Source organism: Microtus pennsylvanicus, chromosome Y (assembly GCF_037038515.1).
Source record: "Microtus pennsylvanicus isolate mMicPen1 chromosome Y, mMicPen1.hap1, whole genome shotgun sequence".
Classification (NCBI taxonomy): domain Eukaryota; kingdom Metazoa; phylum Chordata; class Mammalia; order Rodentia; family Cricetidae; genus Microtus; species Microtus pennsylvanicus.
The window spans coordinates 7,985,971-8,005,341 of NC_134602.1; positions in this window are offsets into that span (position 1 = coordinate 7,985,971).

Below are 19,371 nucleotides of genomic sequence, written 5' to 3' on the forward strand. Positions count from 1 at the left end.
ACTCTGAAAAAACACGTTCACAAAGAGAGCAATAAGTCTGCCCTTCAAAATTTGAGAATTTCACTTTAACAGATCTTCACCAAATCATAGACATAGATATGGAAGTCATTATCAAACTTGATGAAATACACAGAAGGTTTGTTGGGAACTTGGCAAATAATTTTACCTATCTCTTGGGTTCCATCTTTTTTGTTGTACTGCACTCTTTTGCCCTCCACGGAATCCCTGCCTAATTCCAAAGTCACCTCTACTGGAGGACATTCAGGCGTGATGTGGAGGTTGCCTTCAATGGAATCATCATGATGGTGGTAAAGGTACAGGACCGGATCATTCTCGTTGACAATGTAGAAACAGGTCGTTATGGTCTGCACCTCATCTGGGACCACGCCACTCCACTCTTCCTTAGAGCCTGGCATGATGTGGAGGTTGCCTTCCAGGTAGTCATCCAGGAGGTGGTAAATGTACAAGACTGGATCTTCCTTGTAGGTAATATAAAACCAGGTCTTCATGATTGGCACCTCTTCTAGGACCATCCCGTTCCAGTCATTCTTAGAGCCATTTGTGCCCATGAATGTATGTTTCACTGCTCTGCCAACTATGGTGTTTGAGAGATGAGTGTCTGTCACCTGAGGAAATGGCACATTATTAGGCAGGATCTTCAGGTTTAAAATCCTTTCATCACTATGAAGCTCCAAGCCATAGACACAATCAATCCCATCATATTTCAACAAATAGAGAGAGGGATATGTTGGCAGTTGATCTAGAATGATGGCTTTCCAATGGGTGACTGGTTCATTGGCTTCCTTCCAGCCATGAGAAATTCTGCGGCCAACAATATTCTCCAGGGCCTCAAAAGGCTTACTAAGTTTTTGCTTCTGGAGCGATGGCCCATTCTTCTTCTGGAGATGTGGCATGCAACTCATACTAAGAGGCATCTTCATCATGGCGGGAGACTTTCTGAGATAGGCCACAGCACTCCTGTTCTACTGTCTCTTGGCTCTGTTTCTGTGCTTGGGCTTCATAGCTGCCAATCTCTGCATAGGAAGAACTCTTCAGTTTAAATCAGACACAAAATGGTTTCCTCCACCATAAGTGCCTGCAAGGATAAGAAGGTGAGGATGTGAGGTCAAGGCTCTTTTTAGGAATAACTTTGGAGCAGGTGAAAAAGGCAGGGCTGAATAGATTTGCATACCGAAATGGAATATGTTCTTAAGAAATTAATAGGAAAATTATCAAACTCTTGTCTACAGCTCAGTATATGTGTATCAGAGACATATTCCTGCTGCAAAATGCAATTGACCTCTACTGAGAAACCTACTTCCTGACTTACTATATCAATGAGAGAGGAAGCTATGCCTATACCTAAAGTGAGAAAGAAATATCTGAACAGATGGCAAAGAATTCAAAGAACAGCCACTCCTCTCCTTACCACTCAAGCTACTTTTTAGTTGGCTGATATAACCACCTGCCCAAGGTCATGGCACTCCAGTCCACTGGCTCTCTCTATTGTGTCTCCTGATCCAGATCCAGATTGATTACATAAAGATATTCTGTATCTTCATTAGAGAAGTGAGTACTGTGAGTCAAACTGCCCACAGAAAAAAACATTAATCTGTGCAACAGCACCTATTAGAAATAATTATCTTTTAAAACACATATGGAAAAAGAGGATCTTTGCCATTTAAGTGGACTGAGGAATTGGACATTTTTAGCAAAGATAGAGTGGGGAGAATACCTGACATTAACCGTCCCCCAGCTATCAAATATAGGAGCTGTTAACGACATAAATTTTGGACCCAGAGCAGATTTGAAAGAAACCTTTCTTTGACTACAGAGGTCCTAGTTGCTTCCTAAACATATTTACCAAAAGAAAATATCTTGGCTCTCTAGATTCCAACTTCTGGAAATTCGGTTGAACAGTTGTGGAGCCCAAGAGCTGAACTGACCTACTCAGCCACCGTGAAGATAGTAAGCCCACCTTCACAGAAGACTAGTGCTTCATTGGAACAGAGTTGCCACCCCCAACCAAAGCTTTGTGACATCATCAAGGCTCTACTTATGTCATAAAACTCCTCCTAGACAGGTTTCTTCCCTACTAACCCCCAGAAATGTCCAGCATACAGGTCCTAAAATGCTGCTCATACAGCCCCATGAAGACCCAAAATAAAAACCCCAATCTTCTTCCCAGTTACTTGAGTCATATTTTCCAAGTAACTCAACCCCTTTATGTTTTTTTTTTTTTCTGTAAAATAATTTTTGGTCTGAGTCAACAACTCACATGAATTTTTTTTTTTCCTAGCTCCAATGTCCTCATTGTTTATTTTCTATTGATTTTTCCATTACTTCATAATAATAATTATCAAACTTTACACTTCTCTTCCTCCTCCCACATTCTTCTTGCTCCTCAAATAAACCTCTCCACTCAAACACCAGTCCAAAGAGAGGGCAGGGTACTTTGAGCTGTGGGAAGTCCAAGCCCACCCTTCATCCATCCAGATTTAGCAAGGTATGCATCCACAAAAAATATGATCACAAAAAGCCAGTGTATGATATGCAGACAATTGCAAGTGCCATTATCTTTGGCTTCTCCGTCTGCCCCAATTGTCAGCCACATTCAGAGCTTCCAGTTTGATCCCATGTTCTTTCATTCCCAGGTCACTGGATTAGTTGAAATCCCCTTAGTTCAGGGACAGTGTCTCATAGTGTGGACCAAGCCCTTATATTCCTGACATCCTTGCTCTTTTTCTCCATCCATCTGCTCTTCCACTGGAGCTTGGAAGCTCCATCTAGTTTTCTGATTCTGACCCTGACTTGATCTCCATCATTTGCCAAACAAAAGTTCCATGGTGGTTTCCAAGATAGTCAGTCATCAGTCTGACTATGGGACAAGGCACACATAGTTCCTAGGGACATGTCACAGTGCGGTCAACTTCTCGTCCCTGCTTAAGTACCTAGAGAGGGTCACCCTATGGCCTTCTGAGAACCACTCGAGAGATATCGATCTTGACATCCCCACAATGGCCCCATAAATTGAGATATCATCAGTGTATGTGCATTAACTTGTGTGTGTGTATTTAAATCACAATAACAAATGGATTGTAATATTGAAGTTTCTTCTCATCTTGAGAAGAATATTTGCTACAGAAACACTCTCACAGTAATAGTGAGAGTGTAAACTATCTAAGAAAGGAGAAATAACTGGAGGAATCCCCCAGGAGTTAGGCTCAGTGTCCCAGGAATTACGCCCAAGGAAATTCAATGAACTCAGTGATGGAAGATAAAACCCAGCCTAAACAAAACACTAAATCATTTAGGTGGAACATGAGATACTCTTACAACAGTTACAAGAGGTCTAAAATGCCTGGACTGGAACATAAGGGGAACACAATGACGTGGAGCTGAGAGTGCATGGCAAAACTGATTGGATCTGGCAAAAATTATGTAAGCATACCAAGGAAACCACCAGTGGGACAAAACCCTAAGAAATCTGTATGACAACATATCATGTTGAACATAATGAGATTTATAGACAAAGGAAAGATCTCAATTATGTCACTGTCACACAGGTCATGATGAACCAGTTCCATCGTAGAGTGACTCACTGCTCTGTATAAAATAACCTGTCAATTCTGTCTAGTCGGTTACAAGGAAATTTGCATTAATTGCACAGATTAACTATCAGCATCATTTACTGCACAATCAAAGGCAAGGCAAAGAAATCATAGACATGTTGTTGAATGCTGATGATGTTATTGGGAGTTTTGATGGGTTTTTTTCTTAAAGGGAAATCATAAGTGACTCTTGCATGAAGCAGATCCTTTCTCTGTGATGTTTCCTGAATAGCCACTGAGATACCAGCCCATTGAGTTGTGGTCTCTCTCTCTTTTAAAAAGCAACTTCTACCTTCAGCTTGATCTCTTGCTTGAGCTTCCCTTCCGGCTACTAGGCTCCTTTTCTGATCCTGCAGAGGGCTTTTGTAAGGGATTGTGATCTCTAAGTTTTTCCCCTTTCAAGAACTAATCATTCTATTAATCACAATTCTAAACTGCTGTGGGAGTTTGTTTGTGACTTATGCCTTCACATGTGATACAAGCGACCTGTGTGCATAGGGTCTTCTCTCTGTTCATGTGGGGAAGGCATGGCATCAGGAGTAGATGGCTGCTCATTCTCTGTAAGGAAATCAGTAAACAGTGGGAACCAAGTAAAAGGATGTCCTGAAATATTAAGTCTTGTCCTTTCAAGGCCCCAAAGCCTCCAGCTAGTTTCAGGGTCACGACAATCTCTAAAACCCACCGAGCATGAAGTATTCAGAACCAGAAGCCTGTGTGTGCCATATCACATAAATTCATCGTGAGTACACCAATCTGTTTTTTTTAATTCTAAATTTATATATATTAATTTTACTATATCAATGAGAGAGGAAGCTATGCCTATACCTAAAGTGAGAAAGAAATATCTGAACAGATGGCAAAGAATTCAAAGAACAGCCACTCCTCTCCTTACCACTCAAGCTACTGGTTAGTTGGCTGATCTATAACCACCTGCCCAAGGTCATGGCACTCCAGTCCACTGGCTCTCTCTATTGTGTCTCCTGATCCAGATCCAGGTTGATTACATAAAGATATTCTGTATCTTCATTAGAGAAGTGAGTACTGTGAGTCAAACTGCCAAAAGAAAGAAACATTAATCTGTGCAACAGCACCTATTAGAAATAATTATCTTTTAAAACACATATGGACAAAGAGGATCTTTGCCACTTAAGTGGACTGAGGAATTGGATATTTTTAGCAAAGATAGAGTGGGGAGAATACCTGACATTAACCGTCCCCCAGCTATCAAATATAGGAGCTGTTAACGACATAAATTTTGGACCCAGAGCAGATTTGAAAGAAACCTTTCTTTGACTACAGAGGTCCTAGTTGCTTCCTAAACATATTTACCAAAAGAAAATATCTTGGCTCTCTAGATTCCAACTTCTGGAAATTCGGTTGAACAGTTGTGGAGCCCAAGAGCTGAACTGACCTCCTCAGCCACCGTGAAGATAGTAAGCCCACCTTCACAGAAGACCAGTGCTTCATGTGGATCAGAGTGGCCACCCCAACCAAAGCTTTGTGACATCATCAAGGCTCTACTTATGTCATAAAACTCCTCCTAGCCAGGTTTCTTCCCTACTAACCCCCAGAAATATCCAGCATACAGGTCCTAAAATGCTGCTCATACAGCCCCATGAAGACCCAAAATAAAAACCCCAATCTTCTTCCCAATTACTTGAGTCATATTTTCCAAGTAACTCAACCACTTTATGTGTTTTTTTTTCTGTAAAATAATTTTTGGTCTGAATCAACAACTCACATGAATGTTTTTTTTTTCCTAGCTCCAATGTCCTCATTGGTTATTTTCTATTGATATTTCCATTACTTCATAATAATAATTATCAAACTTTCCACTTCTCTTCCTCCTCCCACATTCTTCTTGCTCCTCAAATAAACCTCTCCACTCAAACACCAGTCCAAATAGAGGGCAGGGTACTTTGAGCTGTGGGAAGTCCAAGCCCACCCTTCATCCATCCAGATTTAGCAAGGTATGCATCCACAAAAAATATGATCACAAAAAGCCAGTGTATGATATGCAGACAATTGCAAGTGCCATTATCTTTGGCTTCTCCGTCTGCCCCAATTGTCAGCCACATTCAGAGCTTCCAGTTTGATCCCATGTTCTTTCATTCCCAGGTCACTGGATTAGTTGAAATCCCCTTAGTTCAGGCACAGTGTCTCATAGTGTGGACCAAGCCCTTATATTCCTGACATCCTTGCTCTTTTTATCCATCCATCTGCTCTTCCACTGGAGCTTGGAAGCTCCATCTAGGTTTCTGATTTTGACCCTGACTTGATCTCCATCATTTGCCAAACAAAAGTTCCATGGTGGTTTTCAAGATAGTCAGTCATCAGTCTGACTATGGGACAAGGCACACATAGTTCCTAGGGACATGTCACAGTGCGGTCAACATCTCCTCCCTGCTTAAGTACCTAGACAGGGTCACCCTAGGGCCTTCTGAGAACCACTCGAGAGATATCGATCTTGACATCCCCAGAATGGCCCCATAAATTGAGATATCATCAGTGTATGTGCATTAACTTGTGTGTGTTTGTGTGTGTGTATTTAAAGCACAATAACAAATGGATTGTAATATTGACGTTTCTTCTCATCTTGAGAAGAATATTTGCTGCAGAAACACTCTCACAGTAATAGTGAGAGTGTAAACTATCTAAGAAAGGAGAAATAACTGGAGGAATCCCCCAGGAGTTAGGCTCAGTGTCTCAGGAATTACGCCCAAGGAAAGTCAATGAACTCAGTGATGGAAGATAAAACCCAGCCTAAATAAAACGCTAAATCATTTAGGTGGAACATGAGATACTCTTACAACAGTTACAAGAGGTCTAAAATGCCTGGACTGGAACATAAGGGGAACACAATGACGTGGAGCTGAGATTGCATGGCAAAACTGATTGGATCTGGCAAAAATTATGTAAGCATACCAAGGAAACCACCAGTGGGACAAAACCCTAAGAAATCTGTATGACAACATATCATGTTGAACATAATGAGATTTATAGACAAAGGAAAGATCTTAATTATGTCACTGTCACACAGGTGATGATGAACCAGTTCCATCGTAGAGTGACTCCCTGCTGTGTTTAAGATAACCTGTCTATTCTGTCTAGTCGGTTACAAGGAAATTTGCATTAATTGCACAGATTAACTATCAGCATCATTTACTGCACAATCAAAGGCAAGGCAAAGAAATCATAGACATGTTGTTGAATGCTGATGATGTTATTGGGAGTTTTGATGGGTTTTTTTCTTAAAGGGAAATCATCGGTGACTCTTGCATGAAGCAGATCCTTTCTCTGTGATGTTTCCTGAATAGCCACTGAGATACCAGCCCATTGAGTTGTGGTCTCTCTCTCTTTTACAAAGCAACTTCTACCTTCAGCTTGATCTCTTGCTTGAGCTTCCCTTCCGGCTACTAGGCTCCTTTTCTGATCCTGCAGAGGGCTTTTGTAAGGGATTGTGATCTCTAAGTTTTTCCCCTTTCAAGAACTAATCATTCTATTAATCACAATTCTAAACTGCTGTGGGAGTTTGTTTGTGACTTATGCCTTCACATGTGATACAAGCGACCTGTGTGCATAGGGTCTTCTCTCTGTTCATGTGGGGAAGGCATGGCAGCAGGAGTAGATGGCTGCTCATTCTCTGTAAGGAAATCAGTAAACAGTGGGCACCAAGTACAAGGATGTCCTGAAATATTAAGTCTTGTCCTTTCAAGGCCCCAAAGCCTCCAGCTAGGTTCAGGGTCACGACAATCTCCAAAACCCACCGAGCATGAAGTATTCAGAACCAGAAGCCTGTGTGTGCCATATCACATATTCATCGTGAGTACACCAATCTGTTTTTTTTTTAATGCTACATCATTTTTTCCCATCAGAACGATCTATATTACCAATAAACCAAATTTGCTGCATCTTTGCTGTCCTAGAATTGCTTTAAATTGTTGCTGGGACAGTCTTACAAACCTTCCTGTGCTGTTATGAGACCTTAAGGGGACAGCACTTATTTCAGAAATCTAAGGCAGTTGGGTTCAATCCTATGGTTAGTTGTTAGCTAGACACTGGAAGGATGGATTTGACTAAGAAAGGGAGACAGCATACATGGAGGCAGGTAACCTTTCCTTTGCAAAATGACCCATTTTGAGGCCTTAATTCAGGCTCTTCTCTTCTCCTAATCTTGGTTTTTTTATTAGTTTAGGAGAAGAATTAAAACTCCATTTACAGTATCTGTGAACCTGAATGAGATAAGTATGTGTGACCAACTGGATGTCTGCCTGTCTGTCAAAAGGGCCAGAGTTCAGGGGCATCTGATGCATAGCACAGGAATGTCAGCCATCAATCTCTGGTCCACCTAACTCTACAGCATTAGAGTTGTCATGGTTGCTCATCTGACCTTCCTCATATGATCTCCATCCACAGAGATGTCAGAAAAATCCTCCCCTGAGAGTGCAAGTTCTTTACAAATGAGAGATTATACAACAGAAGACACATGGGAGATTTATATGGGCAAGCTGTTGAAAGGATAAAGTGACAGAAGAAGTTTATTGATTAATTAAAGAAAGAATCCGCTTCAGCTGATATGTTAGAACATAGGTAGGTGGAGTAAACAAAATAGAATGCCGGGAGGAAGAGGTAGTGAGCTCAGAGAAGCCATGCTCCCCTCTCCCCGGCAGATGCCATAGCTCTGCTCTCTGAGGCAGATGTCGATGCAGCCAGCCACCAGGTCAGACATGCTGAATTTTTCCTGGTAAGTGCACCTCGTTATACTACACTGATTATTAGAAATGGGTTAAAATGCTGAATCTAATGGGCCAGCAGTGTTTAAAAGAATACAGTTTTTGTGTATTTATTTCAGGCATAACCTTCATGCGGCCGTGGTGCTGGGGACACAGCCTCGCTGCTCACATAACTACAGAATGGCTTGCAGCCTTGTGGACAACTGAATCCACTGAAAGCCTGAGAAAGCTTGGGAAAGAGTACAGCATGTTTTCTTGGTAGCAGCTATTTCTCGGTCTGCTCTGCTTGCTAGAAGAAAGCAAGGGCTCTCATCTAAAAGAGGCTTGCTGACTCAGCTTCAGCTGCAAAACCCTGCAGCCCTTAAGAGGTCCTGCCACAAAACATTTAAATGGTGTTGATAAAAGCCAACTGAATGCTTGTATGTTTTCAGCAGTAGCAGGAAAACAAACTGTGTTGTTTTAAAATGTCGGCGTTCTGGGGCATCCTGCCTGGGCAAACTCTGACTGTTTGAGGAAGGAGGGCCAGCTACAGAAAGAGGGCTTGTGTGTTGTCTGTTGCAGCCTCTTTGATGGCAAGGACCTTGAAACACTGTAGAATTGTGGCACTGAATGCGGCTCTGTTCGGTACCTCAGCCACAAGGTTGGAATGGCAGAAAGCTAAGGAATGGGCTACATCTGGCCAGCAAAGCCACGGCTTTAGTCCTACTGAGATTGCTTGGTAAATGAAAGACTCATGTGGTCAGAAAAACAGAGAGAGAAATAGAGTAAAGAGAGATTCAAAGACAAAGGAAATTTTTAACTGATTTACAGTGTGTTAAAAATATGTGCAGGGTAAAATTTGAAGTTCTTAAAGTTAAAAAAAAGGAAGAGAGTTGTTGGGTGTGGTAGTACACGCTTGTAAACCCAACACATGGGAGGCAGAGGGAGATTGACCTCTGTACCTTCAAGGTGAGGTAGCACACGCCTTTAATCCCAGTGCCTTGAAGGCAGAGACAAACAGATCTTTGTGAGTTCGATGTGTAGTAGCATACACCTTTAATCCCAATGCCTGAAAGGCAGAGAGAGGCAGATCTCTGAGACTTCAAGGACAGACAGGTATACAGAGTTATTCCAGGACAAAGATACAGAGAACCTGTCTCAAAAGGCAAAAAATAAAAAGGAAAAGTAAACAAAATAGAGGTTAAATTGAAGCGCACAAAGATGGAAAATTCACAGCGAATTTTGATATTGTATGCTATTATGCTCTTTTTGAATCATTTGAATTTTGAGGCAGTAGCAATAGCTGCTAAAAGATGTTTCTTTATAAAAGCTGCTGAAATAATCCAACATAGATATTTTTAAAATGCCTTGACTTTGAAATTTGGATCTAAGGACATGATGCTTTGGAAAGGAATTTCTATTTTGTTTTCACAGAGGGTGATAGTCTGTGGATGCCTCTATCCTAATATGGTAGGATGGACCACGCCCTACTTAAACGTTGCTGTGAACACCTTTAAAAAATTGCTTCGCTCAACTGCCAACTGAGATAAATCAATAATGATGCCACCATTCAGCAGGAAGCATTTTGGAGAGAAAAAACTGCACCCGCGTTCCCAAATATGGCTTATAAACGTTCTTTTACATTTAAAGTGGGATGTGATATAGATATGAATATTTGCATTAGTATAGATTTTGCTTTACTGATAGAGATTTTAGGTCAATTGTGTTATATGTATATGCATTTTTGATCTTAATTAAGGTATTGTGACTGTGTAGTTCATTTAAAAATATAATGTATATAGGTTATTAATGGATATTCATTAATAATAGTCAAGTTTGTAGTCATGTTAGTTAGATTTTCTAGCTACATAGAGATATATATTTCAGTTAGATAGGCATTATTCATAACTCTCTAGACTACAAAATAGGCTATTTAATGTTTTAGTACCTTAGGGTTATTCATGACAGTGAGACACTCTACTCTTGGCAGCACATATCTACTTCAGGAAGAAGATGGACATCAAAGAGGATCCTTATGGAGTTTGATAGCCATTTGGGGAAGAAACTGCTCTTGCCTGGATTGTTGCATAAACTGTACACAGAAAACACTCAGAGAGAGGACTACTGAACTTGCCTAAAGGTGAGATGATCTTTTCGTGTTCCTGATTCAGGAAAGGGTCAGCAAAACATTCTTCAAGACAAGCAGATAGTGACTGCCTTTGAAATTTCCTGCTTCATGGAAATGTCTGCTGGAAACTATGGGCCTGTAGGCTGAGGATGGAAACACCAACGGTACAGAGGAACTTTGGGTGACTGTCCAGGCAGCGAGATGTCTCTGTCATTTCTAGAGTTTGAAAATGGCTTACTTTTTGTTTGCTTAGGTAATACTGTATTATTCTGGAGTCTCTGATGGAGTTGAAGAATAGATAGATAGTTATAGTTTTCCATTGTTATGATAAAAGATAAAATAGATATAAATATTGTAACTGTAATTCTTGCTTGATAACTGTTTTGTTATATTTAAATTTGCTATGTTAAAGTTAAAGATTCCGTTCTTGTTTAAACAGAAATAGTAGTAATGATGGAGTATAGGTCATTGGTTAATTAAATAAAGAAACTGTTTGGCCTGAAAGATTAGAACATAGGTGGGTGGAATAAACATAAGAGAATGCAGGGAGGAATAGGAATTGAGCTTAGAGATGCCATGCACCTCTCCCATGCTCAGAAATGGTAGCTCTGCACTCTGAGGCAGATGGCGATACAGTCAGCCACCAGGTCAGACATTCTGAATCTTTCCTTCTCAGCCCACCTCGTGCTGCAACATACATTATTAGACATGGGTGAAGAGGCTGAAAATAATGGGGCAGGCAGTGTTGAAATGAATAGTTTTGTGTTGTTATTTCGGAGCATAACCTTACAAGGCGGCCCCATGGGGATGCAGCCCTGCTGCTCAAATTTCTACAATCAAGGGGGAAATGGAAGAAGGGAAGAAAGAAGAGAGAGAGACAAGGAAGAATGGATGAATTCAATCATTCCTTGGAAAAATGAGTGAACCAATGAATGAGGAGAACTAGTAGGAAAAAATGTGCTGCATTCCCTCAGAGAGTCAGATCAAATTAAGGATTGACAATGTTTTCCACTAAGGAGGAGGCTTATTCCATTTTTCCTTCTTTGTGCTCCAGGCCCACCCACAAGAGTGATGATGAGGACAGGGAGAAGAAGAGGAGAGGGTGTACCAGAAATCCTTGGTACAATTTCTGACCCAAATTGTAGCCAAATCACCTGACCTGGGACAGCTGATCTACATGCTGGACCCTAACTCCCAGTTTGACAACTCTAACATTTTAACCAAGTTTGTAAAGATGAAGGAACCAAAAATAGCCCAGTTACAGGATGGCAGGTTCCTTACAGGATGGGAGTCAGACATCAGTACCATACTGGTGTTTGGCGGTTTGATGGGTGTGTGGGGTCTTTGCCAGACTCCACCTAGCATCATGGATTCCCTACTTTACTGATATTATGGAGTTCGGTGCATTCATCATATGTGTGCATGTCACACACTAGTGGGCATCATATGTACATGTTTATCCTGTGTGTGGGTGAGTGTGTTCATGAGTTTTATAGCCCAAGTACTACAGAACATGATCAATGAAAGGGAAGACTGTTTTCCACTTATGGCAGGGCAATTATTTAAATGAACTGACAAGGGTTGGATGGCATGGATAAGACCTATGAGAGTTCAAGGCATACCGAATCCAGGCATGACAAAGTAGGTGGCAGACAGAATTCTGGCAAAACTAAGTAGGTAGCTTGATGTCCAACTTACTGGAGAAGAGCAACTGAGCGGAGACACTTTTCACTAAGCAACATGCTCTAGTGGAGATCAAACATCCTTTGACTTACAGCCAGTACGAATTAAACCATTCATAAAATGAAACCTTATTTTCTCTGATCTTGAGTATACATTTGTGTCCCTTCCTGATTAATCTACTCTTTATCCTCTTAAGTTCCAATACCTCACACTGATATTGGTCACATCTTTCCATTTGACATGGTTTTCCCTCAAGCTTCATACCGCCCCGAGATCATACAACTTTTTGTCCCCTCTCCACTGCTTCCTTGACAGCCATCTTGTCCTTTACCACACCACGCATCCCCAGTCCTTTACTCTCCAAGGGGAAAAGACCATAAATCCTGCTTTGTTTTGAGGCATGTATTTCTGTGATGCCTCATCCACCAAACACAATCCGTCATTGACCAAATAACACAACATGTTAACAAATTTTTATTCTTTGAGAAAGAATAATCCATTGGAAAAGATACCAGGATTCATAGAAGACCTGAGGTAACTCTGAAAAAACACGTTCACAAAGAGAGCAATAAGTCTGCCCCTCAAAATTTGAGAATTTCACTTTAACAGATCTTCACCAAATCATAGACATAGATATGGAAGTCATTATCAAACTTGATGAAATACACAGAAGGTTTGTTGGGAACTTGGCAAATAATTTTACCTATCTCTTGGGTTCCATCTTTTTTGTTGTACTGCACTCTTTTGCCCTCCAAGGAATCCCTGCCTAATTCCAAAGTCACCTCTACTGGAGGACATTCAGGCGTGATGTGGAGGTTGCCTTCAATGGAATCATCATGATGGTGGTAAAGGTACAGGACCGGATCATTCTCGTTGACAATGTAGAAACAGGTCGTTATGGTCTGCACCTCATCTGGGACCACGCCACTCCACTCTTCCTTAGAGCCTGGCATGATGTGGAGGTTGCCTTCCAGGTAGTCATCCAGGAGGTGGTAAATGTACAAGACTGGATCTTTCTTGTAGGTAATATAAAACCAGGTCTTCATGATTGGCACCTCTTCTAGGACCATCCCGTTCCAGTCATTCTTAGAGCCATTTGTGCCCATGAATGTATGTTTCACTGCTCTGCCAACTATGGTGTTTGAGAGATGAGTGTCTGTCACCTGAGGAAATGGCACATTATTAGGCAGGATCTTCAGGTTTAAAATCCTTTCATCACTATGAAGCTCCAAGCCATAGACACAATCAATCCCATCATATTTCAACAAATAGAGAGAGGGATATGTTGGCAGTTGATCTAGAATGATGGCTTTCCAATGGGTGACTGGTTCATTGGCTTCCTTCCAGCCATGAGAAATTCTGCGGCCAACAATATTCTCCAGGGCCTCAAAAGGCTTACTAAGTTTTTGCTTCTGGAGCGATGGCCCATTCTTCTTCTGGAGATGTGGCATGCAACTCATACTAAGAGGCATCTTCATCATGGCGGGAGACTTTCTGAGATAGGCCACAGCACTCCTGTTCCACTGTCTCTTGGCTCTGTTTCTGTGCTTGGGCTTCATAGCTGCCAATCTCTGCATAGGAAGAACTCTTCAGTTTAAATCAGACACAAAGTGGTTTCCTCCACCATAAGTGCCTGCAAGGATAAGAAGGTGAGGATGTGAGGTCAAGGCTCTTTTTAGGAATAACTTTGGAGCAGGTGAAAAAGGCAGGGCTGAATAGATTTGGATACCTAAATGGAATATGTTCTTAAGAAATTAATAGGAAAATTATCAAACTCTTGTCTACAGCTCAGTATATGTGTATCAGAGACATATTCCTGCTGCAAAATGCAATTGACCTCTACTGAGAAACCTACTTCCTGACTTACTATATCAATGAGAGAGGAAGCTATGCCTATACCTAAAGTGAGAAAGAAATATCTGAACAGATGGCAAAGAATTCAAAGAGCAGCCACTCCTCTCCTTACCACTCAAGCTACTGGTTAGTTGGCTGATATAACCACCTGCCCAAGGTCATGGCACTCCAGTCCACTGGCTCTCTCTATTGTGTCTCCTGATCCAGATCCAGGTTGATTACATAAAGTTATTCTGTATCTTCATTAGAGAAGTGAGTACTGTGAGTCAAACTGCCAAAAGAAAGAAACATTAATCTGTGCAACAGCACCTATTAGAAATAATTATCTTTTAAAACACAAATGGACAAAGAGGATCTTTGCCATTTAAGTGGACTGAGGAATTGGACATTTTTAGCAAAGATAGAGTGGGGAGAATACCCGACATTAACCGTCCCCCAGCTATCAAATATAGGAGCTGTTAACGACATAAATTTTGGACCCAGAGCAGATTTGAAAGAAACCTTTCTTTGACTACAGAGGTCCTAGTTGCTTCCTAAACATATTTATCAAAAGAAAATATCTTGGCTCTCTAGATTCTCACTTCTGGAAATTCGATTGAACAGTTGTGGAGCCCAAGAGCTGAACTGACCTCCTCAGCCACCATGAAGATAGTAAGTCCACCTTCACAGAAGACCAGTGCTTCATGTGGAACAGAGTTGCCACCCCAACCAAAGCTTTGTGACATCATCAAGGCTCTACTTATGTCATAAAACTCCTCCTAGCCAGGTTTCTTCCCTACTAACCCCCAGAAATATCCACCATACAGGTCCTAAAATGCTGCTCATACAGCCCCATGAAGACCCATAATAAAAACCCCAATCTTCTTCCCAATTACTTGAGTCATATTTTCCAAGAAACTCAACCCCTTTATGTGTTTTTTTTCTGTAAAATAATTTTTGGTCTGAGTCAACAACTCACATGAATGTTTTTTTTCCTAGCTCCAATGTCCTCAGTGGTTATTTTCTATTGATTTTTCCATTACTTCATAATAATTATTATCAAACTTTCCACTTCTCTTCCTCCTCCCACATTCTTCTTGCTCCGCAAATAAACCTCTCCACTCAAACACCAGTCCAAATAGAGGGCAGGGTACTTTGAGCTGTGGGAAGTCCAAGCCCACCCTTCATCCATCCAGATTTAGCAAGGTATGCATCCACAAAAAATATGATCACAAAAAGCCAGTGTATGATATGCAGACAATTGCAAGTGCCATTATCTTTGGCTTCTCCGTCTGCCACAATTGTCAGCCACATTCAGAGCTTCCAGTTTGATCCCATGTTCTTTCATTCCCAGGTCACTGGATTAGTTGAAATCCCCTTAGTTCAGGCACAGTGTCTCATAGTGTGGACCAAGCCCTTATATTCCTGACATCCTTGCTCTTTTTATCCATCCATCTGCTCTTCCACTGGAGCTTGGAAGCTCCATCTAGGTTTCTGATTTTGACCCTGACTTGATCTCCATCATTTGCCAAACAAAAGTTCCATGGTGGTTTTCAAGATAGTCAGTCATCAGTCTGACTATGGGACAAGGCACACATAGTTCCTAGGGACATGTCACAGTGCGGTCAACTTCTCCTCCCTGCTTAAGTACCTAGAGAGGGTCACCCTATGGCCTTCTGAGAACCACTCGAGAGACATCGATCTTGACATCCCCAGAATGGCCCCATAAATTGAGATATCATCAGTGTATGTGCATTAACTTGTGTGTGTTTGTGTGTGTGTATTTAAATCACAATAACAAATGGATTGTAATATTGAAGTTTCTTCTCATCTTGAGAAGAATATTTGCTGCAGAAACACTCTCACAGTAATAGTGAGAGTGTAAACTATCTAAGAAAGGAGAAATAACTGGAGGAATCCCCCAGGAGTTAGGCTCAGTGTCCCAGGAATTACGCCCAAGGAAAGTCAATGAACTCAGTGATGGAAGATAAAACCCAGCCTAAATAAAACCCTAAATCATTTAGGTGTAACATGAGATACCCTTACAACAGTTACAAGAGGTCTAAAATGCCTGGACTGGAACATAAGGGGAACACAATGACGTGGAGCTGAGAGTGCATGGCAAAACTGATTGGATCTGGCAAAAATTATGTAAGCATACCAAGGAAACCACCAGTGGGACAAAACCCTAAGAAATCTGTATGACAACATATCATGTTGAACATAATGAGATTTATAGACAAAGGAAAGATCTTAATTATGTCACTGTCACACAGGTGATGATGAACCAGTTCCATCGTAGAGTGACTCCCTGCTGTGTTTAAGATAACCTGTCAATTCTGTCTAGTCAGTTACAAGGAAATTTGCATTAATTGCACAGATTAACTATCAGCATCATTTACTGCACAATCAAAGGCAAGGCAAAGAAATCATAGACATGTTCTTGAATGCTGATGATGTTATTGGGAGTTTTGATGGGTTTTTTTCTTAAAGGGAAATCATCGGTGACTCTCATGCATGAAGCACATCCTTTCTCTGTGATGTTTCCTGAATAGCCACTGAGATACCAGCCCATTGAGTTGTGGTCTCTCGCTCTTTACAAAGCAACTTCTACCTTCAGCTTGATCTCTTGCTTGAGCTTCCCTTCCGGCTACTAGGCTCCTTTTCTGATCCTGCAGAGGGCTTTTGTCAGGGATTGTGATCTCTAAGTTTTTCCCCTTTCAAGAACTAATCATTCTATTAATCACAATTCTAAACTGCTGTGGGAGTTTGTTTGTGACTTATGCCTTCACATGTGATACAAGCGACCTGTGTGTATAGGGTCTTCTCTCTGTTCATGTGAGGAAGGCATGGCAGCAGGAGTAGATGGCTGCTCATTCTCTATAAGGAATTCTGTAAACAGTGGGCACCAAGTACAAGGATGTCCTGAAATATTAAGTCTTGTCCTTTCAAGGCCCCAAAGCCTCCAGCTAGGTTCAGGGTCACGACAATCTCCAAAACCCACCGAGCATGAAGTATTCAGAACCAGAAGCCTGTGTGTGCCATATCACATAAGTTCATCGTGAGTACACCAATCTGTTTTTTTTTTTAATTCTAAATTATTTTGTCCCATTAGAACGATCTATATTACCAATTAACCAAATTTGCTGCATCTTTGGTGTCCTAGAATTGCTTTAAATTGTTGCTGGGACAGTCTTACAAACCTTCCTGTGCTGTTATGAGACCTTAAGGGGACAGCACTTATTTCAGAAATCAAAGGCAGTTGGGTTCAATCCTATGGTTAGCTGTTAGCTAGACACTGGAAGGATGGATTTGACTAAGAAAGGGAGACAGCATACATGGAGGCAGGTAACCTTTCCTTTGCAAAATGACCCATTTTGAGGCCTTACTCAGGCTCTTCTCTTCTCCTAATCTTGGTTTTTTTATTAGTTTAGGAGAAGAATTAAAACTCCATTTACAGTATCTGTGAACCTGAATGAGTTAAGTATGTGTGACCAACTTGATGTCTGCCTGTCTGTCAACAGGGCCAGAGTTCAGGGGCATCTGATGCATAGCACAGGCATGTCAGCCATCAATCTCTGGTCCACCTAACTCTACAGCATTAGAGTTGTCATGGTTGCTCATCTGACCTTCCTCATATGATCTCCATCCACAGAGATGTCAGAAAAATCCTCCCCTGAGAGTGCAAGTTCTTTACAAATGAAAGATTATACAACAGAAGACACATGGGAGATTTATATGGGCAAGCTGTTGAAAGGATAAAGTGACAGAAGAAGTTTATTGATTAATTAAAGAAAGAATCTGCTTCAGATAGGTTAGAACATAGGTAGGTGGAGTAAACAAAATAGAATGCCGGGAGGAAGAGGTAGTGAGCTCAGAGAAGCCATGCTCCCCTCTCCCCGGCAGATGCCATAGCTCTGCTCTCTGAGGCAGATGTCGATGCAGCCAGCCACCATTTAGACATGCTGAATTTTTCCTGGTAAGTGCACCTCGTTATACTACACTGATTATTAGAAATGGGTTAAAATGCTGAATCTAATGGGCCAGCAGTGTTTAAAAGAATACAGTTTTTGTGTATTTATTTCAGGCATAACCTTCATGCGGCCGTGGTGCTGGGGACACAGTCTCGCTGCTCAAATAACTACAGAATGGCTTGCCGCCTTTTGGACAATTGAATCCACTGAAAGCCTGAGAAAGCCTGAGTAAAGCATGTTTTCTTGGTAGCAGCGATTTCTCGGTCTGCTCTGCTTGCTAGAAGAAAGCAAGGGCTCTCATCTCAAAGAGGCTTGCTGACTCAGCTTCAGCTGCAAAACCCTGCAGCCCTTAAGAGGTCCTGCCACAAAACATTTAAATGGTGTTGATAAAAGCCAACTGAATGCTTGTATGTTTTCAGCAGTAGCAGGAAAAAAAACTGTGTTGTTTTAAAATGCCGGGTTTCTGGGACATCCTGCCTGGGCAAACTCTGACTGTTTGAGGAAGGAGGGCCAGCTACAGAAAGAGGGCTTGAGTGTTGTCTGTTGCAGCCTCTTTGATGGCAAGGACCTTGAAACACTGTAGACTTGTGGCACTGAATGCGGCTCTGTTCGGTACCTCAGCCACAAGGTTGGAATGGCAGAAAGCTAAGGAATGGGCTACATCTGGCCAAGAAAGCCACGGCTTTAGTCCTACTGAGATTGCTTGGTAAATGAAAGACTCATGTGGTCAGAAAAACAGAGAGAGAAATAGAGTAAAGAGAGATTCAAGACAAAGAAAATTTTTAAATGATTTACAGTGTGTTAAAAATATGTGCAGGCTAAAATTTGAAGTTCTTAAAGTTAAAAAAAGGAAGAGAGTTGTTGGGTGTGGTAGTACACACCTGTAAACCCAACACATGGGAGGCAGAGGGAGATTGACCTCTGTACCTTCAGTGTAAGGTAGCACACGCCTTTAATCCCAGTGCCTTGAAGGCAGAGACAAACAGATCTTTGTGAGTTCAATGTGTAGTCGCATACACCTTTAATCCCAATGCCTGAAAGGCAGAGAGAGGCAGATCTCTGAGACTTCAAGGACAGACAGGTATACAGAGTTATTCCAGGTCAAAGATACAGAGAACCTGTCTCAAAAGGCAAAAAATAAAATGGAAAAATAAACAAAATAGAGGTTAAATTGAAGCACACAAAGATGGAAAATTCACAGCGAATTTTGATATTGTAGGCTATTATGCTCTTTTTGAATCATTTGAATTTTGAGGCAGTAGCAATAGCTGCTAAAAGATGTTTCTTTATAAAAGCTGCTGAAATAATCCAACATAGATATTTTGAAAATGCCTTGACTTTGAAATTTGGATCTAAGGACATGATGCTTGGGAAAGGAGTTTCTATTTTGTTTTCACAGAGGGTGATAGTCTGTGGATGCCTCTATCCTA